Source organism: Mytilus californianus, unplaced genomic scaffold (genome assembly GCF_021869535.1).
Source record: "Mytilus californianus isolate M0D057914Y unplaced genomic scaffold, xbMytCali1.0.p SCAF_4, whole genome shotgun sequence".
In the NCBI taxonomy this organism is placed as follows: domain Eukaryota; kingdom Metazoa; phylum Mollusca; class Bivalvia; order Mytilida; family Mytilidae; genus Mytilus; species Mytilus californianus.
The window spans coordinates 58,730,402-58,758,327 of record NW_026262690.1 but is presented as its reverse complement, the minus strand read 5'-3'; the positions used below and the strand labels follow the sequence as shown (position 1 = coordinate 58,758,327).

At 33.6% G+C, this 27,926-nt stretch overlaps 1 protein-coding gene and 1 long non-coding RNA gene across 2 annotated transcripts in view; both read left to right on the top strand.

Annotated features, from left to right (window-relative positions):
• LOC127698520 (uncharacterized) lies at positions 1-26,126 on the top strand. The gene is made up of 3 exons (XR_007980852.1): positions 1-151; positions 5,473-5,782; positions 23,647-26,126. It is a non-coding gene; the product is annotated as an uncharacterized LOC127698520 (long non-coding RNA).
• LOC127736989 (uncharacterized) overlaps positions 1-27,926 on the top strand; it is a 175,980-nt gene that overhangs the window by 4,287 nt on the left and 143,767 nt on the right. The window lies entirely within an intron of this gene.

Sequence of the window (27,926 nt, the reverse complement as noted above, 5' to 3'; positions counted from 1 at the left end):
TTATACGACCGCAAAAAAAAATTTTATGGTCGTATATTGGTATGACGTTGGCGTCGTCGTCGTCGTTGTCTGGCGTCGTCCGAAGACACATTGGTTTTCGCACTCTAACTTTAGTTTAAGTGAATGTATCTCTATGAAATTTTACCACAAGGTTCAATACCACGAAAGGAAGGTTGGGATTGATTTTGGGGGTTATGGTACCAACAGTAAAGGAATTAGGGGCCAAAAAGGGGCCAAAAATAAGCATTTTTGTAACTTCCAGACATAACTTGTGTGTTAGTGTATGGATCTCTCTGACATTGTACCACAAGGTTCCATATCACAAAAGGAATGCTGGGATTGATTTTGGGGGTAATTGCCTCAAAATGTTAGGAATTAGGGGCCAAAAAAGGGGCAAAAAACAAGCATTTTTCTAGTTTCATGACAATAACTTGTGTGTAAGTGTATGGATCTTTCTGAAATTGTACTACAAGGTTCCATATCACAAAGGGAAAGGTGGAATTGAGTTTGGGGGTAATTGCCAAAACGTTTAGGAATTGGGGGTCAAAAAGGGGCCAAAAATAAGCATTTTTCTAGTTTCCAGACAATAACTTGTGTTCAAGTGTATGGATCTCTCTGAAATTGTACTGCAAGGTACCATACCACAAAGGGAAGGCTGGGCTTGATGATGGGGGTAATTGCCTCAATATTTTAGGAATTAGGGGCCAAAAAGGGGCAAAAAACAAGCATTTTTCTAGTTTCAGGACAATAACTTGTGTGTAAGTGTATGGATCTTTCTGAAATTGTACTTAAAGGTTCCATATCACAAAGGGAAAGCTGGGTTTGAGTTTGGGGGTAATTGCCTTAAACATTTAGGAATTTGGGGCCAAAAAGGGGCCAAAAAAACACATTTTTCTAGTTTCCAGACAATAACTTGTTTTCAAGTGTATGGATCTCTCTGAAATTGTACTGCAAGGTACCATACCTCAAAGGGAAGGCTGTGATTGAGTTTGGGGGTGATGAATCATAAGGGGGTTCAACAAATTTAGGGGGGGGATTTTTTTTTTATTACTTTTTTTTCTTTTTTTCCTTTTTTTTTCTTTTAAAATTTTCCATTTTAAGTTGGTTATTTCTGATTTATATTTAAAAGCAAATAATAATGATATGATAGGAGATACACACCAAAGAGGATGTGTAAATTATTATATAATAAGTATTGTGCAATAGCAAGAAATTTTCAATTGCACAGTATTGCACAATAGCAAGAAATCTTCAATTGCACAGTATTGCGCAATAGCAAGAAATCTTCAATTGCACAGTATTGCGCAATAGCAAGAAATATCCAATAGCACAATATTTCGCAATAGCAAGAAATTGTCAATTGTACAGTATTGCACAATAGCAAGAAATATTTAATTGCACAGTATTGTGCAAAAGAAGATACTTCGTATAAATTGCTTATTTCTTGACCAATTTCAATGGGGTTTTATTCTTGAATTCTTGGGGTTCTTTAATATGCTGAATCTAACCGTGTATTTCGTTTTTGGATTTTGGGCCCCGTTTTTAAATTGGTCCACATTGAGGTCCAAAGGGTCCAAAATTAAACTTTGTTTGATTTCTTCAAAAATTGAATAATTGGGGTTCTTTGATATGCCGAATCTAACCGTGTATTTAGATTCTTAATTTTTGTTTCCGTTTTCAAATTGGTCTACATGAAGGTCCAAAGGGTCCAAAATTAAACTTAGTTTGATTTTAACAAAAATTGAATTCTGAGGGTTCTTTGATATGCTGAATCTAAACATGTATTTAGATTTTTGATTATGGGCCCAGTTTTCAAGTTGGTCCAAATCAGGGTCCAAAAATTAAACTTTCTTTGATTTCAACAAAAATTGAATATATGGGGTTCTTTGATATGCTGAATCTAACCATGTATTTAGATTTTTGATTTTTGGGCCCCGTTATCAACTTTGTCCACATTGAGGTCAAAAGGGTCCAAAATTAAACTTTGTTTGATTTCATCAAAAATTGAATCCTTGGGGTTCTTTGATATGCTGAATCTAACCATGTATTTAGATTTTGGATATTGGACCATAATAGGTGAATGTCCAATTTAAAATTTTTAAGTTCTTAGACCACATTCATTCTGTGTCAGAAACCTATGCTGTGTCAAATATTTAATCACAATCCAAATGCAAAGCTGTATCAAGCTTGAATGTTGTGTCCATACTTGCCCCAACTGTTCAGGGTTCGACCTCTGCGTATCAAGCTGCGCCCTGCGGAGCATTTTATTTTTTTTGTTACCGTGTAGGGGTCTCATACTATGGCTCCATATTAAATTATAAGATCCATTCCTAAAGATCTAGATCATTGTTCTAATCTGACACAAATTTCAATAACTGGAATGCTACCCTAGTTGAATATATGGTGACCCACGAGAACAGCATTATCACTATTGAAATTGTGTTTAATACCATGATTGTTCAATGTCATTAACTTAAATGGAGACAGACATTTGACCTGAAAGACATGAAAGGTGGTGTGGGAGTGCAAAATCAAAAACTAACTGACTATGATATATGGTTAAGAATGAATATCAATTACATGGGTCAACATGGTCAAGGGCAGAGTTGTTATAAAATAACAATATGGCAGAGAAGTGGTTTCAAATTTCATATAAAGCGACCTGACTGACATGAAATAAAAAATCGAAGGAGTATCCCTATTTGTCTAATCTTCAAGGTGAAATAAAACTAGTAAAACAATATTATACTATTGTCTAAATATACAGAAATATAATTTGCTTCAAGTAACAGAAATAACTAGGTCACTAGTAACTTATTTAATGAGTATGTGGGGTATAAGAGCTTGCTAACAACAGGCTCTTCATAATCATTTGGTTTGAAAAGGATACTAGTAGTCTATATTCTTGATTTAGAAAAATGTAATTGCAAGAAAAAAATCACATTACTTAGAATACTTTAGATCATTCAGGTAGTCTTTATTTATATGTACAAAAGAACAGCCAGTAGTCATTGGATATTGTAGATCATTCAAATAGTCTTGACCTTTTTATTAGTACAAAAGAACAGCCAGTAGTCATTGGATATTATAGATCATTCCGGTAGTCTTGACCTATTTATTTATACAAAAAAAATGCCAGTAGTAATTGGATACTGTAGATCATTCAGGTAGTCTTGACCTATTCATTTGTACTGAAAAAACAGACACATATACGAATATCAATTATATGCTTACTAGACATGTTGCAATGTTAAACTTATTACGACATGTGAAAATCAAGACTTGCATAAAAAATATATCAATATTAGAGACAGTGGCGTCATTTTTCCTCAGAGCTTTCAGCTCTTTGATTTTTACAATTACCGAGTAGAAACAGTCTGGGGTTAAGGTTTGTTACACATCAAATACTTTGTCAAACCTTCATAGAATTTAATTAAACTTTTTTTATGATTAACATGATTAAGAGATAATGTCTGAAGCAAACTTTTGAAAATATATTTTCACTTTCTGTATTTTTCTGATAGATGGACTATGTTTTGATGTTACACTATTGTTTCAGATAAGGGTGAAGGTTTGGTACCATTAAAACGTTTAAACCCGCTGCAATTGTTTGCACCTGTCCTAAGTCAGGAATCTGATGTTCAGTAGTTGTCGTTTGTTGATGTGGTTCATAAGTGTTTCTCGTTTCTTGTTTTTTATATAGATTAGACCGTTGGTTTTACACTAGTAATTTTTGGGGCTCTTTATAGCTTGCTGTTCGGTGTGAGCCAAGGCTCCCTGTTGAAGACCGTACTTTGACCTATAATGGTTTACCTTTATAAATTTTGACTTGGATGGAGAGTTGTCTCATTGGCACTCATACCACATCTTCTTATATATCTAATAAGTTTTTACAGTTAACCCTAGTACTCCCAGCTATAAAAAGATTATCAGTTCACTGCAGCGCCATGATGCTAATTAGCCTCTGCATCTCACTGTGCTTAGTTGTTTTACAGAAATTTATCAGTGTCACACCATGTAATTGTTTTATCAATTTTCTATGATTTTTGAACATTTTAGAAAGTAACATTAAATGAGTTTGTTTTGCAGAATTGAATGCAGAATTTCACAGTGTAAAAAAAGTGACAGTGGATTATGAAATTATTTAGATATATATCATGTAGTTCAAATGAAAGTAAAAAAATTACGTTTTTATTTATTTGATTATTAAAAATATTTGTAAATCTGATTTAATTAGCAAAAAGAAGACAAATAATACATATTATTATTTCATGATGAATTGCTTCATGTCAACACGGTTGACATCGTCCAATAATTTAAACCATGAGTGTGAATTTTCCTTGTAATTCGTTATTTTACTTTTCAATATTGTTGTCCTTGCTCCGACTCAAAAAAGTCTAGTGTGCATACGTTTGGTTCTTCAACTAATTTCTTTATGAACTCTTAATTAATAATTATAAACGTAAGAAATCTTTTATCTCTGTATTTTCTCCAACATCAAAGTTTAACTTCTTTTCAGAATCAAAAGCGAGACCACGTATATCCAGGTTTCTACTTATCCTAAAACAGCGCTATTTTTTCGTCCTTTTCTAGATTATCCTCATCAAAACCTATAAGTTCGTCGTCCGAATCATCTTTTAGAAATATTTATCTTTCAAAATCACAATTTTCATGGTCTACTCCCATTAAAATGTGCCCCATACGCTACTTCTACAAATGCTTCTATTGTTTCATACTCGAATGTAAACAAACTACGGGGTCAATTTTGTCATCAAAATAATTTTAGAATGGAATGCGGGAAGCAACCAATGAAAACATCTTTCTACAGGGAAATCCTTCTTCTGACGTAATATCGACTTAAAATAAAAATATCTGTGTGATTTGATTGGCTAGAACTCAAAACCTTTATCTTATATAGAAAGTCAATATAGTGACGACCGGCACTGAATGAACCTACAGGAAGTTATCAATATATTGACGACTGGCAGTAGAGTAAAGTTATTGGGGCAATCACTATATCGACGAACAGCAGTACTAGGGTTAAAATTTACAGACAGTCTGGGATTAAAATTTTTTGACATTATAAGTTTGTTAACCTTCATGGATTGTTATGAAACTTGGACAGAAGCTAATCTTCCAAGACCAAGAAATAGCATCTAAAGAGAAAGTATTTTACTGATAAATGGACTCACTTTTAAAGTCAACATTACACTTCAACTCTGACAGCAGCAATCGTAGGCGAGATATAGGGTTCCATGGAACCCTTTCCAAATTTTTTTATAAGCAGGGCGAGTTGTCAGGAGTAAATTCAAATGGATTTTACCCTTTTTATACGACCGCAAAAATTTTTTTTGGATCGTATAATGGTATGATGTCGTCATCGTCGTCTGTGTCGTCGTCCGAAGACATATTGGTTTCTGGACAATAACTTTAGTTTAAGTAAATGGATCGCTATGAAATTTTTTAAGAAAGGTTCAATACCACAAAAGGAAGGTTGGGATTGATTTTGGGGATGATGGTCTCAACCATTTAGGAATTAGGGGCCCAAAACAAGCATTTTCTAGTTCCAGGATAATAACTTGTGTATAAGTATTTCGATTACTCTGAAATTGTACCACAATGTTTAATACCACAAGTAGAAGGTTGGGATACATTTTAGGGGTTATGGGGCCAACAGTTTAGGAATTAAGGGCCAAAAAGGGCCAAAAACAAGCATTTTTTCTAGTTTCCAGACAATAACTTGTGTGTAAGTGTATGGATCTCTCGGACATTGTACCACAAGGTTCCATATTACAAAGGGAAGGCTGGGATTGAGTTTGGGGTTAATTGCCCCAAACATGTTTGAATTAGGGGCCAAAAACAAGCATTTTTCTAGTTTCCAGACAATAACTTGTGTGTAAGTGTATAGATCTCTCTGAAATTGTACTACAAGGTTCCATTCTACAAAGGAAAGGCTGGGATTGAGTTTTGGGGTTATTGCTCCAAGGGGGGTTTCAAATAGTTGGGGGGGGGGGGGAATTTTTTAAGGGATTCATAATTTTTTTTCAAAATTTTTAAAATTTCGAATTTTTGAAAAGTTTCAAGAAGAAATCTTCAATTGCACAGTATTGCGCAATGGATTTATAAGATCTTTGACCACATTTATTTTGTGTCAGAAACCTATATTATGTCAAAAATTTGATAACAATCCAAATTCAGACAGTTTCAAGCTTGAATATTGTGTCCAAATTTGCCCCAACTGTTCAGGGTTTGACCTCTGCGGTCGTATCAGGCTGCGCTCAGCGAAGCATTTTATTCATAAGTGGGTTGATTTGGTAAACCAGAGTGGGGCGAGTAGGTAGAAAGTGGGGCGAGTATGTGAAAAATTGGGGCGACTTGTCATGGATTCAAAGGTTGGTAACTTTTAAATATTTAGCTTTTTGTCGAGCCTTCGACTTCTGTCGAAAAAGCGAGACATAGTGATCCTACAATCCGTCGGCTTCGTCGTCGTCGGCGGCGCCCACAAATATTCACTCTGTGGTTAAAGTTTTTGAAATTTTAATAACTTTCTTAAACTATCCTGGATTTCGACCAAACTTGGACAGAAGCTTGTTTTTATGATCATAAGATAATATTCAAAAGTAAATTTTGTAAAAAAAAAATCAATTTTTTCCGTATTTTACTTATAAATGGACTTAGTTTTTCTGCCAGGAAACATTACATTCACTCTGTGGTTAAAAATTTAAAATTTTAACAACTTTCTTAAACTATCCTGGATTTGTACCAAACTTGGACAGAAGCTTGTTTATGATTAAAAGCTAGTATCTAGAAGGAAATTTTGTTAAAATTTTGTTCCATTCTTTCCGTATTTTACTTATAAATGGACTTAGTTTTTCTTCCAGTTAACATTACATACAGTCTGCAGTTTAAGTTTTTATACGACCGCAAAAATTTTGCGGTCGTATATTGGTATGACGTAGGCGGTGTTGTCTTCATCGCTGTCGTCATCGTCGTCCGGCGTCGTCGTCGTCCGAAGACACATTAGTTTTCGCACTCTAACTTTAGTTTAAGTGAATGGATCTCAATGAAATTTTACCATAAGGTTCAATACAACAAAAGGAAGGTGGGGATTAATTTTGGGGGTTATGGTACCAACAGTTAAGGAATTAGGGGCCAAAAAGGGGCCAAACATAAGCATTTTTGTAACTTCCAGACATAACTTGTGTATAAGTGTATGGATCTCTCTGACATTTGTACCAGAAGGTTCCATATCACAAAGGGGATGCTGGGATTGATTTTGGGGGTAATTGCCTCCAAATTTTAGGAATTAGGGGCCAAAAAGGGGCAAAAAACAAGCATTTTTCTAGTTTCATGACAATAACTTGTGTGTAAGAGTATGGATCTTTCTGAAATTGTACTACAAGGTTCCATATCACAAAGGGAAAGCTGGGTTTGAGTTTGGGGGTAATTGCCCAAAACGTTTAGGAATATGGGGCCAAAAAGGGGCAAAAAATAAGCATTTTTCTAGTTTCCAGACAATAACTTGTGTTCAAGTGCATGGATCTCTCTGAAATTGTACTGCAAGGTTCCATATCACAAAGGGAATGCTTGGATTGATTTTGGGGGTAATTCCCTCATATTTTTAGGAATTAGGGGCCATAAAAGGGAAAAAAAAACAAGCATTTTTCTAGTTTCAGGACAATAACTTGTGTGTAAGTGTATGGATCTTTATGAAATTGTACTGCAAGGTTCCATATCACAAAGGGAAGGCTGGAATTGAGTTTGGGGGTAATTGCCCAAAACATTTAGGAATTGTGGGCCAAAAAGGGGCCAAAAATAAGCATTTTTCTAGTTTCCAGACAATAACTTGTGTTCAAGTGTATGGATCTCTCTGAAATTGTACTGCAAGGTACCATACCACAAAGAGATAGCTGGGATTGAGTTTGGGGGTGATGAATCATAAGGGGGTTCAAAAAATTTGGGGGGGGGGATTTTTCTTCCTTTTTTTTCTTTAGAATTTTCCATTTTAAATTGGTTATTTCTGATTTATATAAAAAAGCAAATAATAATGATATGGTTTGAATAGGTAAATTCAAAATTTTTAAGTTCTTAGACCACTTTCATTCTGTGTCAGAAACCTATGCTGTGTCAAATATTTAATTACAATTCAAATTCAGTGCTGTATCAAGCTTGAATGTTGTGTCCATATATATATACTTGCCCCAACTGTTCAGGGTTCGACCTCTGCGGTCGTATCAAGCTGTGCCCTAGCGGAGCATTTTATTCTAGTTTCCGGACAATAACTTGTGTGTAAGTGTTTGGATATTTCTGAAATTGTACTACAAGGTTCCATATCACAAAGGGAAAGCTGGAATTGAGTTTGGGGGTAATTGCCCAAAACGTTTAGGAATTGTGGGCCAAAAAGGGGCCAAAAATAGGCATTTTTCTAGATTCCAGACAATAACTTGTGTTCAAGTGTATGGATCTCTCTGAAATTGTACTGCAAGGTACCATACCACAAATGGAAGGCTGGGATTGATGATGGGGGTAATTGCCTCAATATTTTAGGAATTAGGGGCCAAAAAGGGGTAAAAAACTAGCATTTTTCTAGTTTCAGGACTATAACTTGTGTGCAAGTGTATGGATCTTTCTGAAATTCTACTGCAAGGTACCATACCACAAAGGGAAGGCTGGGATTGAGTTTGGGGGTGATTTAAAGGGGGTTCAAAAAATTTGGGTGGGGGATTTTTTTTTTTTCCTTTTTTTTCTTTTTTTCCTTTTTTTTTTCTTTTAAAATTTTCCATTTTATGTTGGTTATTTCTGATTTATATTTAAAAGCAAATAATAATGATATGGTAGGAGATACACACCAAACAGGATGTGTAAACTATTATATATAATAAGTATTGTGCAATAGCAAGAAATTTTCAATTGCACAGTAATGCACAATAGCAAGAAATCTTCAATAGACCAGTTTCACATAAGCGACTTATCAAAGCTGATCTCGAAATCCTATGCGCGTTTGAGTTTAAATCCCCCGATAATTAACGATATCATACGTGACAGGGGGCTACATCAAATTGACTCTGATATTTAGCAATACAATAATAAATCAACTAATAATACAAATCTCTCTCTCATGGTGTAATCTTGAGATTATTTAAGTTTAAGATATTAATAATCGTTTATTTGATTAACAAATTTAAAATAAAAAGATGTGGTATGATTGCAAACGAGACAACTATCCACCAGACCCAAATGACAGATGAGAAAGCAACTATATATCACCATACAGCCCTCGACAATGCAGTATATCAGTTTGATTTTTCTTGAAACGAGAAAAGTATTGATAAAAAGAAAATACATTTAATTTCAGTTCTGTTCCAGTATCAATTCGCAGTTTTTCTGAAATATTTTTTTGCATCTTCGGCTTGTGACATGCATGTAAAGGGGTTACGGCCTACATATAGGTTTAGTATCATAGACTTGAACTTTTAATTTTCTTTAAAAAAAACAGGTTACTATTATGGTGACTTTTACGTGAAATTTTATGGGTACAAGGACAAGTTACCGGCCTTACTAAATAATCGAAATTTCTACTAATAGTAGTATGGAAGTGTAAACCAAAATTGACAGAATTTGTCCTTATATCCTTTGTCAAAGATGTAGTATATATTGTGATATGTTAAAAATATGAAAAACACAATGATAGGTCACCGAGTTTTGTTTTTAAGCTACAGGCTGTAAAAATATGAAACATTTTGTATTGACTATACAGAGAAAAATTTTAAGGTATCATTATATGAATATTTGAAGGGAAAATGAATGATAGAACATCAAAATAAAATGTGGGAAGATATAGCTCTTATAAAATGCTTTCAGAATACCAACAGAAAAAAATGACATGTAGTAGACAGGGCCTCGGCTCTGTGTTGAAGACCGTACTGTGACCTATAATTGTTAACTTCTTATACATTGTGACTTGGATTGAGAGTTGTCTCATTGGCACTCATACCACATCCTCTTATTTGAATGTACATTTGTTTCAAATATTTCTGCGTCATTGATATTTTAAACGGCCATGATAATGAAGAGAGATATAAAAGCAGTTTTAAAATACGTATCAGAAATACAGGTTTATCTTTAATTTCAAACATCAGACTATAATACAATGCATTCAATACCATTTTAATTTCTAAGCTATGTTCATGATCTACTTCGTCTATGCAGAGGTTCAGTCCCAGCAACCAAAGTAATTTTCTACATATTTTCAACTTTATCATTTTTCATGCCATTAAAATTAATTGAATATTGTATAAGGGGATGACCATTTGATTTTTAGGGGGGGGGGGGGGGGGGGGGGTGTTAGAAAATTATTATTCTAGTAGGAGTTAAAAATAAATAAGTATGACCAGGCAGGATGGAAAAGAATAATCTGCAGGATGCAGGAAATAATTGTGTACAAAAGTTGAATAAATCAATCAAATAGTCGCGATTATCAGTAACTGTATGTATTGATAATATGTCAAATATTTAATTACAATCCAAATTCAGACCTGTATCAAGCTTAAATATTGTGTCCATTTTTGCCCCAACTGTTCAGGGTTGGACCTCTGCGGGCGTATCCAGCTGCGCTCAGCGAAGCAGTTTATTAGTCATGCTTGAAGATACTGACTTGATATTTTCTTTTTGTTTACACCATGACAAGTTATAGAACAAGTTAGCATTTTGTTCCAGTATAATAAATTTTTACCTGATAGGGGACTATGTATTGCCATGCAATACTCTCAGAATGCTTGTTTTAAGAAAATTTTGCAGCTTTTGGTTATTATCTTGAATATTATTATAGATAGAGATAAACTGTAAACAGCAATAATGTTCAGCAAAGTAAGATCTACAAATAAGTTGACAGGACCAAAATTGTCAATTGACCCCTTAAGGAGTTATTGCACTTTTTAACAATTTTCGTAAATTTTTGTAATCTTTTACAAAAATCTTCTCCTCTGAAACTACTGGGCCAAATAGAATTAATCTTGGCCACAATCATCATTAAGGTATTTAGTTTAAAAATGTGTCTGATGAACCCATCTGCCAACAAAGATGGACGACAAAGATGGACATAGAACATATGGGGTAAAATGCAAGTTTTGTCTATTCTGATAACAGTTATAAATAGAGGAAATCTGAAAAGGGTAAAATTGTTCAAAATGTTGAGCTCTACCAATTGTCCATATACGTCAAAACTGTCAGACGATTTCCTGTAGGAGTTATTGCTCTTAAATGACAAATTTTACAACTTTTTTTTCATTTTTGCCTATTATCATGATTATCTTGAAAACTATAATAGATACATGTAGAGAGAAACTTTAAATTGCAAAAATGATCAGAATGACAAGTTCTACAAATAAAACTTATGGTTGAAATCTTCAGTTGTCTCCTTATTAGAGTTATTGCCCTTTGATGACGATTTGTACAATTTTTTTTGCGTTTTTGTCTTATATCAAATTAAAACTTATAATAGATAGAAAAAATCTTAAATAAACAAAAATGATCAGCAAGACAAGATCTACAATTAAGACAAATGGGGGAAATTGTCCGACGACTCCTTATTAGAGTTATTGCCATTTAATGACGATTTTTACCATTTTTTTTGCATTTTGCCTTAAATGATTAAAATTATAATAGATAGATAGAAACTTAAATAATCAAAAATGAAAAGCAAGACAAGAGTGAAGACCTACTAACAAGTCAAATTTTGCTGATATAATTAGTAGACTGTGACTCTTTATAGGAGTTATTGCCCTTAAATTAGGAATTTTTTTTTTACCATCTCTTTTGTGTTTGGAGCAAAAGCTAAATAAGATAGAGAGAAACTAAACAGACTTCAATGATCAGCAATATAAGATAAAAAAAAAACAAAAATTTTTGTCATTAATTCTATTCTCGTCTACAATGTTGGAGAGTGTCCTTTGTTGAATATGCATATAGACCAAGGTGAGCGACTTAAGAGCCTCTAGTTTATGTTCAGCATGTTAGACTTTCTCCTAAATTGTTACATTGCTTAGTTTTGATTGCAGATCTTTGTTTCTTTTAAATTTATTTCCCTCAAGAATATGCTCATATGAAGATTAATTGAAAAGAGATGTGCATGCCTAAATTTATAATGCAAAGTAAACAGAACATTTTTTCAATATTTTACTTCCTCCCCCTCTCCCCCCAAATTTTGTCCTCTGTGCAACACATTGAGGGGCTATAGAAATACCAGGCGTCTCTCCATCCGTCTGTGCGTCCATCCGTCCTGTCTTGTTAGCGCTCTCACCTGTACAATTCTTGCCAAATTTTTATGAACTCATATTATAGGTTTATATCAGCAATGTCTTGGAGGAGTTGGAAAATCAGTGCCGATCATTTTTGTCGAGCCTCAGAAAGCTCGACATAGGGATAGTGATCCGGCTATGGCGGCGGCGGCTATGGCGGAGGCGTTAGCTCACTTCTTAAAAGCTTATATTTTAGAAGCTAGAAGACCTGGATGCTTCATACTTTGTATATAGATGCCTTATGTTACGAAGTTTCCGTCTGTCATATGTCCATTTTCCTTGACCTCATTTTCATGGTTCAGTGACTACTTGAAAAAAAAAAACAACATTTTTTGGGCTATTGGTACTTTACGGAACGGAACGGAACGGAATGGAATTTCATTTAAGGTATCCATAGGGGCATCTATCAAAATTTAGAAAAATCTTTAAAACAAAATTAACTTTACGGTTTTCAATATACAGATAACACAATTGAATACTAAATCTCATCTTCGCATGTAAAATGTGTTATTATGTATAACATCAGGAAATATCCTGTAGATGTACATTCATGTCCTGTAAATTATCATGAATTTGACGCATTGGCAGGTCAGAGAAAAAGTCTTACTCCTTTCATTCCGATTATGATATCTTAAAAGACAGACCTCAGGTCGTCTTTTCCGACGATGATTAGAAACATTGATTCTGGTATAAACATTTTTGTCAGCCTTCGACTTTAGTCGAAAAAGCGAGACATAGCTATCCAACATTCCGTCAGCGTCGTCGTCGTTGTCGTCGGCGGCGTCCACAAATATTCACTCTGTGGTTAAAGTTTTTGAAATTTTAATAACTTTCTTAAACTATCCTGGATTTCTACCAAACTTGGACAGAAGCTTGTTTATGATCATAAGATAGTATCCAGAAGTAAATTTTGTAAAAATAAAATTCCATTTTTTCCGTATTTTACTTATAAATGGACTTAGTTTTTCTGCCGGTAAATATTACATTCACTCTGTGGTTAAAGTTTTTAAAATTTTAATAACTTTCTTATACTATTTTGATTTTATTCCAAACTTGGACAGAAGCTTGTTTATGATCAAAAGCTAGTATCTAGAAGGAAATTTTGTAAAAAAATAAATCCATTTTTTCCGTATTTTACTTTAAATGGACTTAGATTTTCTGCCAGGAAACAACATATTCACTCGGTGGTTAAACATGTTAAAGTTTTTAAAATTTTAATAACTTTCTTATACTATTTTGGATTTGTACCAAACTTGGACAGAAGCTTGTTTATGATCAAATGCCAGTATCTAGAAGGAAATTTTGTTTTCTTCCACATACATTACATTCAGTCTGCAGTTAAAGTTTTTAAACATTTATTAGATTCATAAACTATCCTGGAATTTTACCAAACTTGGACAGAAGCTTCTTACAATCAAAAGATAGTATCAAGAGGAATATTTTTATTGATTTACTTCCTCATTTTTGTTGAGCCTGCGATTAACAGAAAAAGTAGGCGAGACACTGGGTTCCGTGGAACCCTTACGAATTTTTTAATTTATCATTCCGTTCCGTTCCGTCCGCAAAGCACCAATTGCTAAGAGGAATTGATATTTAACGGAATCGAACGGAACATCTATAATAGTATAATAAAAGCAGTATGTTTTATCAAATTTGGAATGATTTGCTCGAAAATTCCTTTATTAGTTTGTACATGTTGTGTATTATAATCTGTTAATACTGAATACTTGATTGATTGATTGTTGGTGTTTTAACGCCATTTTTAAGCGCCACTTTCGAGACATACAAATCAAAGCGTCTTAATTCATATGCGTAATACATGAATATAACATTGTATTGGTATTGTATTGAAGCAAAGAGACAACACTAGGCGATGTATTGTTGATCAAGGTGAATATGAATTAAACTTTTTAATTTATTATTCCGTTCTGTTCCGTTCCGTAAAGTACCAATTGCTATGAGGAATTGGTATTTAACGGAATCGAACGGAAACGAACATCTATAATACAATAATAGCAGTATGATGAAAAAAATTGTCAGACATCTCTTTTTTTGGCATGAGTGGTAAGGGTTTTGGATTCAGATTCAACTTTATCTACAATACATTGCTTAGTGTTGTCTATTTCTATGCAATCTTTGCTACAATACAATGTATTATTCATGTATCATGCATGTGAATTAAGACGCTTTGACTTGTATATACATCTCGAATGGGATTTGCAAGTCTATACCGTACTTTTCATATATTCAGTACCAACAGATTATACATAACATGCAGAAACTAATAGTAGAATTTTCTAGCAAATCATTCCAAATTTGATATAACAAATATTATAGAATAAACACCAAAACACTTACCACTCATGCCAAAAAAGAGGTGTCAGACAATATTTGTTTATCAAACTGCTGTTATCATATTATAGAAATCGGTTTCCGCTCGATTCCGTTAAATACCAATTCTTCAGAGCAATTGGTACTTTGCGGAACGGAACGGAACGGAATAACACATTTAAAAAGTTAAATTCAGAATCAACGTTTCTGATCATCGTCAGAAAGGACGACGGGAGATCTTGTCTTCTTAGATATCATAATGAATGGAAGGTGGAAGACTTTTTTCTCTGACCTGCCAATGCGTCAAATTCATGAATATTTATCAGAACATGAATGTACATCTACAGGATATTTCCCGATATTATACATTATAACACATTTTACATTGTGTTATCTGTATTTTAAAAACCGTAAACAGAGAAATTTAAAGTTTGTATTGTTTCAAAGATTTTTTTTATAGACACCCCGTATGGATACCTTAAATGAAATTCCGTTCCGTTCCGTTTCGTTCCGTTCCGTAAAGTACCAATAGCCATTTTTTGTAATGTTAATTTCTTTCTTATTATGAGTAATAGGATAACTATATTTAGTATATGCGTACCTTGCAAGGTCCTCATGCCCGTCAGACAATTTTCATTTGACCTCGACCTCATTTCATGGATCAGTGAACAAGGTTAAGTTTTCGTGTTCAAGTCCATATATCAGATACTATAAGCAATAAGTCTACTATATTTGGTATATGGAATGATTGTAAGGTGTACATGTCCAACTGGTAGGTGTCATCTGACCTTGACCTCATTTTCATGGTTCAGTGGTCAAAGTTAAGTTTTTGAGTTTTGGTCTTTTTTTCTAATACTATATGCAATAGGTCAACTATATTTGGTGTATGGAAATATTTTATGATGTACATGTCAGTCTCGCAGGTTTTATTTGACCTTGACCTCAGTTTCACGCTTCATTTCTCAGTGTTAAGTTTTTGTGTTTTTCTTCAACTATAAGCAATAGATCAACTATATTTGTTGTATGGAAGGATTGTTAGGTGTATATGTCTGTCTGGCAGGTATCATCTGACCTTGACCTCATTTTCATGGTTCATTGGTCAATGTTAAGTTTTCTTGGTTAAGACTGTTTCTTAGAAACTATAAGCAATAGGTCAACTATGTTTGGTTTATAGAATGATTGTAAGGTGTACCTGTATTTTTTGTTTGGTTTATCTGACCTTGACCTCATTTTCTTGGATCATGTTAAGTTAATGTGTTACTTGTAGTAAAGCTTTATATTTAGGACTATCAACATAAAATCAATGGTTAGTAAAGAAGGCGAGACATTTCAGCGTGTGCACTCTTGTTTTTAATGAAAGAGTTATGCCCCTTGGAAACATCAATTATATGGAAAATATCATCGTTAGCCCTCTTGTGTACAGTTCTTGCCAAATTTTTATGAAACTTATATCATAGGTTTATATCAGTAATGTCTTGGACAAGTTCGAAAATCAGTGCCGATCAATTATTAGGCAGTTAAGCTGCCTTATGCGAGCACCCTAGATTTGTGTTCTACCCAATAAATGCTGAAATTGGTGCCATTGTTATTATCTAGCTGGCTATTATATTATTTATAACTAATTGAACACTTTTTTCATACTTTCAATTCTGGAATATAAAAAATATGACCAGAAAAACCTTAAATGATCATCGAACCACCCAAAAGTTTTGAAGTTGCAGATAGGAAGTAGTGCTCAATAGATGATCCTTATGTAGTTTATTATCCCTGTGCTTTTGGCTAAGATGTCAAAGAACAATAGTATCAATTATTTCATTGCCGAAAATCTCTAATTACAAGTCGATTACATTTGCCAAATGGCAAAAAGCGCAGGAATATTGTATAACGGCTGTGACTAATATGACACGGAGTTGAAGTCTCAGTTGGCGGTAATTTTAACCTCGTCGACAAAACGTAAATCAAGGACGTTTTAAATTTGGTGGATTCTGATAATTCAAAGGTAATTATTATTAATCATTTTATTTGTTTTGAGATGATTGTCATTATTTAAATCATCTTAATTAAATGTATGCTCATTTGTATTCTTGTTAATATTATTCCGTTCATCTCGTAACTGACCTTCGATCAATTCATGCTTGTCAAATCAAGTTGTTGTTATTTATGAATTGAATAAAACTAGAGATCTGGTCGATGTCAAGGTCATTTCAAGATGGTTTCCTTTGTGTTTTTAGGTAAGTCTTTGGTGTTACAGACTGCTACATGTGCTTTCATTTAGCTAAAGGTGCTTCAAACAATATTTAGATTAATACTTTATCAATAATTTGCTAAAGGACAGCATTATTTAACTTCCATCGCATATTTTTGTAAAATATTAAGTACGAATTTGTGACGCGTCTCACACCGTAATTGTTTTTAATTTACAAGGACTTTTCAATATCCGTAATGAAAATAACAACTTTTTCGATGTTTCTTTTTATACGACCGCAAAAATTTTTTGTGGTCGTATATTGGTATGACGTACGCATCGTCGTCGTCATCTTGTCGTTGTCCGGCGTCCGAAGACACATTGGTTTTCGCACTATAATTTAGTTTAAGTGAATGGATCTCTATGAAATTTTACCATAAGGTTAAATACCACAAAAGGAAGGTTGGGATTGATTTTGGGGGTTATGGTACCAACAGTTAAGGAATAAGGGGCCAAAAAGGGGCCAAAAATAAGCATTTTCTAGTTTCCAGACAATAACTTGTGGAAAGGTGTATGGATCTCTCTGAAATTATACCACAACTTTCCATACCACAAAGAGATGGTTAGGATTTGCTTTGGGGGGTTATGGCTCAAACCGTTTAGGAATTAGGGTCAAAAAAGGGGGAAAAAAAAGGTTGTCCTGGTTAATGGACAAATACTTTAGTACAAAACATAATTAAAAGCAGTGTAAGGGAGATAAATCAAATACATCATTTGAATTACCTCCCTTACACTGCTTTTAAATTATGTATAAAGTAATGGTTAATGAACAATTCAGACAAATTAAAACAGTGTAAGGGAGGTAATCCAAATACAACGTTTTGATTACTTCCCTTACACTGCTTTCAAATTATGTTTAAAGAAATGCATATTTATAAAGGAAAACCAGTAAAAATATCTGCAAATGTTGCATCTTTTTTTTTTTTACAAAAAAATCCATATGAAAGAATTGACACCATATTTGAATTCAATTATAAAATAGATTAAGTAAGCACTAGGGTAAATTTAAATGGGTAATTATGGTTGCAAACTCCATTGGAAATTTGAATTGAGATTATGACCATATCTTGAGGGAAAGAATTTTTTTGGGGAAAAAGGGGGTGGGGGGTAAAAAGAAATTGTGGGGGTCAATTTTTTCTCATTTCAGATTTCAGAAATTAAAAAGAATTATTCTTCAAAAATCATTTTTTTTTCAAATTTCAAATATTGAAAAATTTCAAGAAGTAATCTTTAATTGCACAGTATGGCACATTAGATCTGTAAAATCTTTGACCACATTTATTTATTTGTTATGCCGAATCTGACGGTGTATTTAGATTTTTAATTTTGGGTCCAGTTTTCAAATTGGTCTACATTAAGGTCCAAAGGGTCCAAAATTAAACTTTGTTTGATTTCAACAAAAATTGAATATATGGAGTTCTTTGATATGCTGAATCTAACCATGTATTTAGATTTTTTATTTGTGGGCCCCGCTATCAAATTGGTTCATATTGAGGTCAAAAGGGTCCAAAATTAAACTTTGTTTGATTTCATCAAAAATTGAATTATTGGGGTTCTTTGATATGCCAAATCTAACTGTGTATTTAGATTTTTAATTTGGGGTCCCGTTTTTTAAATTGGTCTACATTAAGGTCCAAAGGGTCCAAAATTAAACTTTGTTTGATTTCATAAAAAATTGAATTCTTTGGATTCTTTGATATGCTGAATCTAACCATGTACTTAGATTTTGGATATTGGACCATAATAGGTAAATTAAAAATTTTTAAGTTCTTAAACCACATTCATTCTGTGTCAGAAACCTATGCTGTGTCAAATATTTAATCACAATCCAAATTCAGAGCTGTATCAAGCTTGAATGTTGTGTCCATACTTGCCCCAACTGTTCAGTGTTCGACCTCTGCGGTCATATCAAGCTGCACCCACCAGAGCATTTTATTTCATATTTAAACACTCGTAAAGTGTTCTAGAATCATTTCTATGCATTTTCTTCAGCAACTTGATGCTGGTAAACGACTTTTCCATGAAAATAATGCAAATTAATACGAAAAAAGGTAACGTTGTACTTTATAGTCTTTACGTTTTCAACAAGTTACAGTTTTTTTTTTCTTAATTCCTATAACAATTTTTTAAAGCACAAATATATGTTATTTTTATTATGATATTAGCAATGGAAGACATAGTCTGAGATTACTCTGACGTCAAATGGCTGTTTTGCCAGACAAACTTGGGTCGTGTCTGGCAAAACAGCCGTTGCACGTCTGAGTAATCTCGGACTATGGAAGACAGTGAAACCGTAATCAAGATATTTTAACTCACTTACAATTTCAAATAAAATTGAGAATGGAAATGGGGAAAGTGTCAAAGAGACAACAACTTGACCAAAGAGCAGACAACAGCCGAAGGCCACCAATTGGTCTTCAAATCCAATGCAGCGAGAAACTCCCACATCTGGAGGGGTGCTTCAGCTGGCCCCTAAATAAAAATGTATACTACATGTAGTTCAGTGATAATGGACGTCATACTTAACTCAGAAATATACACAAGAAACTAAGGCCAAAAAAAAGTATTCATCTGTTTAAGGTTACATACTATAAAAAAATAGGGTATGTAGGTGGGTATTTCCATTTTATTTTATTTTTTCATTTTATTTTTTGTGACATGATTTTGAGTCATGCCGTTTCGTCTTGTTGTGGTCTGAGTTGATGATGGGCTGAGTTTACCCGTATTTTTAATGATTGGATTATTTCCCTTGGTAATTGGTTGGGAAAAAATGGCGGCAAAGTGTTTATTTCATCACACAAGTTGCGAATTTCCTTAAAACAGCTGTCATATTCACGATTGTGAACATTGGGATGTATCAGGCTATTGATTTATATTATTTGCAACACTAACTTCGCTTTTGACACAAGTTCAGTTTATTTTTCACTTTACGACGGAAATAAAATGACTTAGGGTCAGCGCTCAAAAGTAAGGTTGGTCGGGTAACCGTACACAGACATATATTTTTTTTTTTGCCTAAAATTAAAAATCATACAAGACTAACAAAGGCCAGAGGCTCCTGACTTGGGACAGGCGCAAAAATGCGACGGGGTTAAACATGTTTTTTGAGATCTCAACCATCCCCCTATTACTCTAGCCAATGTAGAAAAAACAAACACACAATAATACGCAGAGTAAAACTCAGTTCAAAAGAAATCTGAGTCCAATGTCAGAATAGGTAACAAAAGAAACTAAACAAAATGACAATGATACATAAATTAACAAAGGACTACTACATGTAGCAGTTAACTGACATGCCAGCTCCAGACCTTAATTGAACGGATTGAAAGATTATGTCTTTATCATACTTTTGTTGGAAATTATGTTCAAACCTTTAATTCATTCAGACCTAGCTGCACAACCATAGCTCTTATTGTCCTATTATGGTTTAATTTTGGCAAATTGTGACTTTGAAGGAGAGTTATCTCATTGGCACTCGTTCCACATCTTCTTATTATATTTCTTTACAATTTGCATACACAGGTAGACATGTTATTCTGAACAAAAGCCTGGCAAGGCAAGGACATAACACCTTAGCAGTTGTCATTCAAAAAAGCTTTGAAAAATAACAGACAAGTATATATATGCTTGGAAAATTTGATTCTTAAAACCTATCGTGTCATTCGGTCTCTTGTGAAGAGTTGTCTCAATCATTGGCAATCACACCACATCTTTTTTTTTATAACAGAGAATATAAGCATGAGTTATCACAGCATCAATGAACATGGACAAAACTAATACATAAATATTTTAGACATGAAGCTTTTTTGCTACATTGTATTTGTCAATATAAGCAAATTATTTGTATTTGTTTTTATTTCAGCTTGATTCCAATCTTTGGGAATGGCTAATACTAGATCTTAGAAGAGGCAAGGCATACATGTACATGTACAATACATGATTCTCTGTAGCAACTGGATTGTATATTCACCACAATAATTCCATAACAGCAATGAAACTCTTAGACTACTATGATGTTATGAAGATATTTACATGTATATCTACATATATGATCAATTTTGAAGATTGTTTATGCCAGGGGTCATCATGTCGACTAGTCCCACAAGTTTTGGTTCAGCTTTCTGACAGGAATTATTATAAACTTGCCAGCAGTTACAACACATGAATATTATTTGTTATTAAGTGTGCCTATCGGTCTAGCAATTTTTAGAGACTGTTTAACGATACTTTCAGAACTATGATCATGATATGTGATCATATGTCAGAATCTGTGTAACTGTTACATTTTGTACTATAAAAGGAGATATATATTATTGTGCACTAAGAAGTATGCCTAGTTATCAGAAACTTTTTGCATGAAGTTATATATAAAGTCTTAAAGACAGTTGGAATTCATGATATTGATGCATTGTGCAGAAACATGAAATATTTAAGTTTGTATTCTTAACAATCCAAGAGTAAGGTTAAATTGTACCAAGGAGAATTACTTATTACCATAATTAAGCAGCAGTATTTTGATTGTGGATTCTTTTCAATTTTATTATTTACTGAATGCATATTTGTCACTTGTTTAATGCCTTGTTCACACGTACGTTTAATTTGAATTGAATGCAAACCGAGTTCACACAATCTTCTTTTTTAATTTCGAATTGAATTCAAATCTAATGCCAGTCCAATTCGCTATTCGCATTCACACATTCTTCTTTTTTTAATTCGAATCTAATTCAAATTGGCTAATTTGCATTATCCAATTTTCATTAGAAATACGTTTTTTGTTAATACAAATAAGTTAATTTGATTAATTTGATTAAACTTTGGTGTGGACACTTTCTAAATTGTAATTCAAATTAAACTATAATGAATTAATTGATAATTTGAATTAAAAGTTAACGTCATTTGGACAGAAAAGCGATTTTGACGCGTATTGCAATTCAAAGTAGAATTTACTTACGGACATTAAACATGTTAAATGTTTCGAATGCGTATTAAACTAATTCAAATCAATTAATTGCGAATTGAATTTGAATTATGTGTGAACGCAGCATTGATATATTTAAGAAATGAAGAATATAAAAATATTTAAAAAAAGATGGACAAAGTATTTGTATTTAATTTGTTGCAATTTTTGTCTTGCCTTGACAGAGTCAAAAAGAGTATACATATATATATATATATATATGTATATATATAAGTACGTCTGAACCAGTGACAACTCTACAACAGATTTATCCATCGGATCACCAGCAGTGATGGTGATACATGGCTGTGTACATTCTGTATATACAACTCGTCTAAACATCAGCCCAACAATGTTAGATCTGTAAATTTGCTTTCTCAAATTTTTTATTCTTCCCTCGCCGGGATTCGAACATGCTGTTTTGGTGTCATAAACAATGTATTAGAGTGTGATTTTGTGATAAGGTCTAGTTTATGGTAGGTCAATGATATGTGGTAAGCAGCTGTGTTAGCATAGGCACGTCTTATTACCATGGAGAATATTTTGCCCCACCCCCTTAGTCATGGTCTATTGACCTTGAAACTTTGCATAGTTTTACTTACATGTATAAGTTTGTGATTAGGTCAGTTTAGGGGGAACCACTAGCATGACTAGTGGTAGGTCAATGATATTTGGTGTGCAGTTGTATAAACTTTGTCATTTCTAATTTCCATTGAGATTATTTGGCCCTGCCCCCTCAATCATGCTCTTTTTACTTGGAAACTTATGTTACTTTGAAATTTCATTTACTAGCTTTTGATTAGGTTAGTATTAGGAAAACCAATAGTGATAGGTCAATGATAATTGGCATCCAGGTGTAGAAGCATTAATACGTCTCATTTCCATAGAGGATATTTGGTCCTTACCCCTCAGTCATATGCATGATCTATTGACTTTGAAACTTTACTTAGTTTACATGAATTAGTTTGCAATTATTATGATTATGTCAGTAAATTACCAGTAATCTTAAGTTAAAGCTATTTGGTATGCAAACGTATTGGTATTTAAAAGCTTCATTTCCATGGATATTATATAACCCCACCCCCTCATTATGGTTAATTGACTTAGAAATTGAATTTGTGTTAAGATTTGTTTAAAGGAAAAGACTTATGAAAAGTCAATGGTATTTGGTAAGCAGTTGTATAAGCATTGGCACATCTCATTTCCATGGAGATTGATCAGCTCTGTACCATCAGTCATGGTTCATTGTCTTTGAATATCACTTACATGTTAAGTATTTCTATTTTAATTGTAACCAGGGCCGTAAATTAACTGCACTGTAAGTGGAGGCAGTAAAGTATCAATCGACGAAAAAAAAATTTCACCGAACAGAGCGAGGCGAAAATATTTTGGACCAATTTTTATGCAGAAAATTATGTTTTTTCGGAAGTTTTCCCTGTACATGCTGTATGCAATGTACCTCGCCAGAACCCACAACTTTTTATACGACCGCAAAAATTGAAAATTTTTTGGTCGTATATTGGTATGACGTTGGCGTCGTCGTCGTCGTCGTCGTCGTCGTCGTCCGGCGTCGTCTGGCGTCGTCCGAAGACACATTGGTTTTCGCACTCTAACTTTAGTTTAAGTGAATGGATCTCCATGAAATTTTACCATAAGGTTCAATACCATGAAAGGAAGGTTGGGATTGATTTTGGGGGTTATGGTACCAACAGTTAAGGAATAAGGGGCCAAAAAGGGGCCAACAATAAGCATTTTTGTAACTTCCAGACAATAACTTGTGTGTAAGTGTATGGATCTCTCTGACATTGTACCACAAGGTTCCATATCACAAAGGGAAGGCTGTAATTGATTTTGGGGGTAATTGCCTCAAAATGTTAGGAATTAGGGGCCAAAAAAGGGGCAAAAAACAAGCATTTTTCTAGTTTCATGACAATAACTTGTGTGTAAGTATTTGGATATTTCTGAAATTGTACTACAAGGTTCCATATCACAAAGGGAAAGCTGGAATTGAGTTTGGGGGTAATTGCCCGAAACGTTTAGGAATTGGGGGCCAAAAAGGGGCCAAAAATAAGCATTTTTCTAGTTTCCAGACAATAACTTGTGTTCAAGTGTATGGATCTCTCTGAAATTGTACTGCAAGGTACCATACCACAAAGGGAAGGCTGAGATTGAGTTTGGGGGTGATGAATCATAAGGGGGTTCAAAAAATTTGGGGGGGGGGATTTTTTTTTTTTTTTTTTTTTTTCTTTTTTTTCTTTTTTTCCTTTTTTTTTTCTTTTAAAATTTTCCATTTTAAGTTGGTTATTTCTGATTTATATTTAAAAGCAAATAATAATGATATGGTAGGAGATACACACCAAACAGGATGTGTAAATTATTATATAATAAGTATTGTGCAATAGCAAGAAATTTTCAATTGCACAGTATTGCACAATAGCAAGAAATCTTCAATTGCACAGTATTGCGCAATAGCAAGAAATCTTCAATTGCACAGTATTGCGCAATAGCAAGAAATATCCAATAGCACAATATTGCGCAATAGCAAGAAATTGTCAATTGTACAGTATTGCACAATAGCAAGAAATAATCAATTGCACAGTATTGTGCAAAAGAAGATACTTCGTATAAATTGCTTATTTCTTGATCAATTTCAATGGGGATTTATTCTTGAATTCTTGGGGTTCTTTAATATGCTGAATCTAACCGTGTATTAAGTTTTTGGATTTTGGGCCCCGTTTTTAAATTGGTCCACATTGAGGTCCAAAGGGTCCAAAATTTAACTTTGTTTGATTTCATCAAAAATTGAATGATTGGGGTTCTTTGATATGCCGAATCTAACCGTGTATTTAGATTCTTAATTTTTGGTTCTGTTTTCAAATTGGTCTACATAAAGGTCCAAAGGGTCCAAAATTAAACTTTGTTTGATTTCAACAAAAATTGAATATATGGGGTTCTTTGATATGCTGAATCTAACCATGTATTTAGATTTTTGATTATGGGCCCAGTTTTCAAGTTGGTCCAAATCGGGGTCCAAAATTAAACTTTGTTTGATTTCAACAAAAATTGAATATATGGGGTTCTTTGATATGCTGAATCTAACCATGTATTTAGATTTTTGATTATGGGCCCAGTTTTCAAGTTGGTCCAAATCGGGGTCCAAAATTAAACTTTGTTTGATTTCAACAAAAATTGAATATATGGGGGTTCTTTGATATGCTGAAACTTACCATGTATTTAGATTTTTGATTGTTGGGCCCCGTTATCAACTTTGTCCACATTGAGATCAAAAGGGTCCAAAATTAAACTTTGTTTGATTTCATCAAAAATTGAATATATGGGGTTCTTTGATATGCTGAATCTAACCATGTATTTAGATTTTTGATTATGGGCCCAGTTTTCTAGTTGGTCCAAATCGGGGTCCAAAATTAAACTTTGTTTGATTTCAACAAAAATTGAATATATGGGGTTCTTTGATATGCTGAATCTAACCATGTATTTAGATTTTTGATTATGGGCCCAGTTTTCTAGTTGGTCCAAATCGGGGTCCAAAATTAAACTTTGTTTGATTTCAACAAAAATTGAATATATGGGGTTCTGTAATATGCTGAATCTAACCGTGTATTTAGTTTTTGGATTTTGGGCCCCCTTTTTAAATTGGTCCACATTGAAGTCCAAAGGGTCCAAAATTTAACTTTGTTTGATTTCATCAAAAATTGAATTATTGGGGTTCTTTGATATGCCGTTTCTAACCGTGTATTTAGATTCTTAATTTTTGGTTCCGTTTTCAAATTGGTCTACATAAAGGTCCAAAGGGTCCAAAATTAAACTAAGTTTGATTTTAACAAAAATTGAATTTTTAGGGTTCTTTGATATGCTGAATCTAAACATGTATTTAGATTTTTGATTATGGGCCCAGTTTTCAAGTTGGTCCAAATCGGGGTCCAAAATTAAACTTTATTTGATTTCAACAAAAATTGAATATATGGGGTTCTTTGATATGCTGAATCTAACCATGTATTTAGATTTTTGAATTCTTGGGGTTCTTTGATATGCTGAATCTAACCATGTATTTAGATTTTGGATATTGGACCATAATAGGTGAATGTCCAATTTAAAATTTTTAAGTTCTTAGACCACATTCATTCTGTGTCAGAAACCTATGCTGTGTCAAATATTTAATCACAATCCAAATTCAGAGCTGTATCAAGCTTGAATGTTGTGTCCATACTTGCCCCAACTGTTCAGGGTTCGACCTCTGCGGTCGTATAAAGCTGCGCCCTGCGGAGCATTTTATTAGATTTTTGTTACATTTCAATAAATAAGCGCCTGGAATATATTGAATACAGTTATTAACCAGAGTTAGATAAGGTGTGACGGTAAAGTTAGATTTTTTTACACTTTATCCTGCTTTATGACACTTCGAAAGCTATTTTTACTTAATTTTAGGGAAATAATTTGCAAACTTAAAATGAATGGCCCCCTGAAGTTGTTCATTTTTTGTGGTTTATCCTGCTTTTTAAGCTGTCCCAATCGAGGTTTTTCTACTTCGCTTTAGAGACACAATACATCTTCAAACCTTAAAATTAATTGCATACTTAATAAATCATAACTTTAATTATCAAATTTAAACTATTATAACGTAACTTTAATTGTTTGAACATTTTATTCGGTAAGGCTTTGTCAAATGCTGAGGCGAATTTTCTGTGCCCTGACGAATCCCATTTCTTTAGCACTCATATGCATTCAATTTTGCCAACATTGTCACTTCTATGTATGAGTAGCATAACCAGACCACACAATCTGCTTTCCGTCACGGTTGAACTGTTCCATGTTTTAAGGAGCCGTAGCGCAGAAACGTGACTATCTCTCAGAACTGCAAGACCCAACTGGTAAGGATAACAGTAGCAATAGTATTTGTTTCATATTTGGGTAGAACAGCGTGCGTTTGATTGCTTGATCTATTGTAAATTTTGACCCAATCTGCTTAATAGACGTAAAAGTTTTCCATCTTCTTGAACTTTTTAAGGCAAGTCATCAAGGTATGAGATATCATTTATAAACTCATTAGCAATAAAGCCTATAATGTTTTCCGCCAAGTTACAAAAATACCGTGGTAGCAAGTAAATTTCGTAAAGCACTGGCTTAATATCTTCCGGGAATCTTTCATTGAGATATTTAATGATGTGATCAATCAGAGGTATAAAAATGTTGATCCGGAAATGATGTTCCACAGTTTCTGCTGCTGCATTTGCCCTATGGCGTTGGCGTGCGGATGATCGTGGTTTGTTGATCGTAATGTCGTTCTTATTTTCGATTGTAGATGCTCTTTTGAAAAGTCCATCAAAAGCTTCTGCATTTTCCCGTATCTCGAGAAAAGATGTAGCTAGTGAACGTAGCTTGGACGTGGGCTTCCACCAGTTTTCAGATAGAAGTTTTATGGACAAGGGTCCTAGTTATCCTAGTAGGAACAGGGTTACGACTGCTACTACTAATATTTAAAAGTTAAGATGTTTCATTTTGTAAGATGTATAGCATCTTAGTTGCCGACGGTTTGGTTTTGAATTTCATCAAGAATGTCAAGCACCTTGTCATTGTGTTTCAACAGCCAAGTTAATGTATCAGTTCGTGATGTCCATCGAGTTTCTGCTAGTGTTTGCAGTAGTCGTTTTTTCTTGCTGAATGAACCTTCGTCTTGATCATACATGAAATCAAATTAAAATAATTTTAACCATTTTTTTTTTCAAATTTTTATTTTTTTTGTCAGCCCGCAATAGAAGGCAATTGCCTACATGCCTCCATGTAATTTACGGCCCTGGTAACATTTGCATTATCAAAATAACAATTAGGCAAAACATGTCTCTGTGTTAACAGCTTATTATAGATTAGACATGTACAGTTATTATAAAAGAAGATGTGGTATGATTGCCAATGAGACAACTATCCATCAAAATTCAAATGAAGTGGATGTAAGCAATTATAGGCAACTGTACAGCCTTCAAAAATATATGTTGCATCATTGCTAGGCCATTATAACAACATCAGCATTTATTGTAATACAATATACAAGAAAATTACACCACTTCAGATACAGTATAGC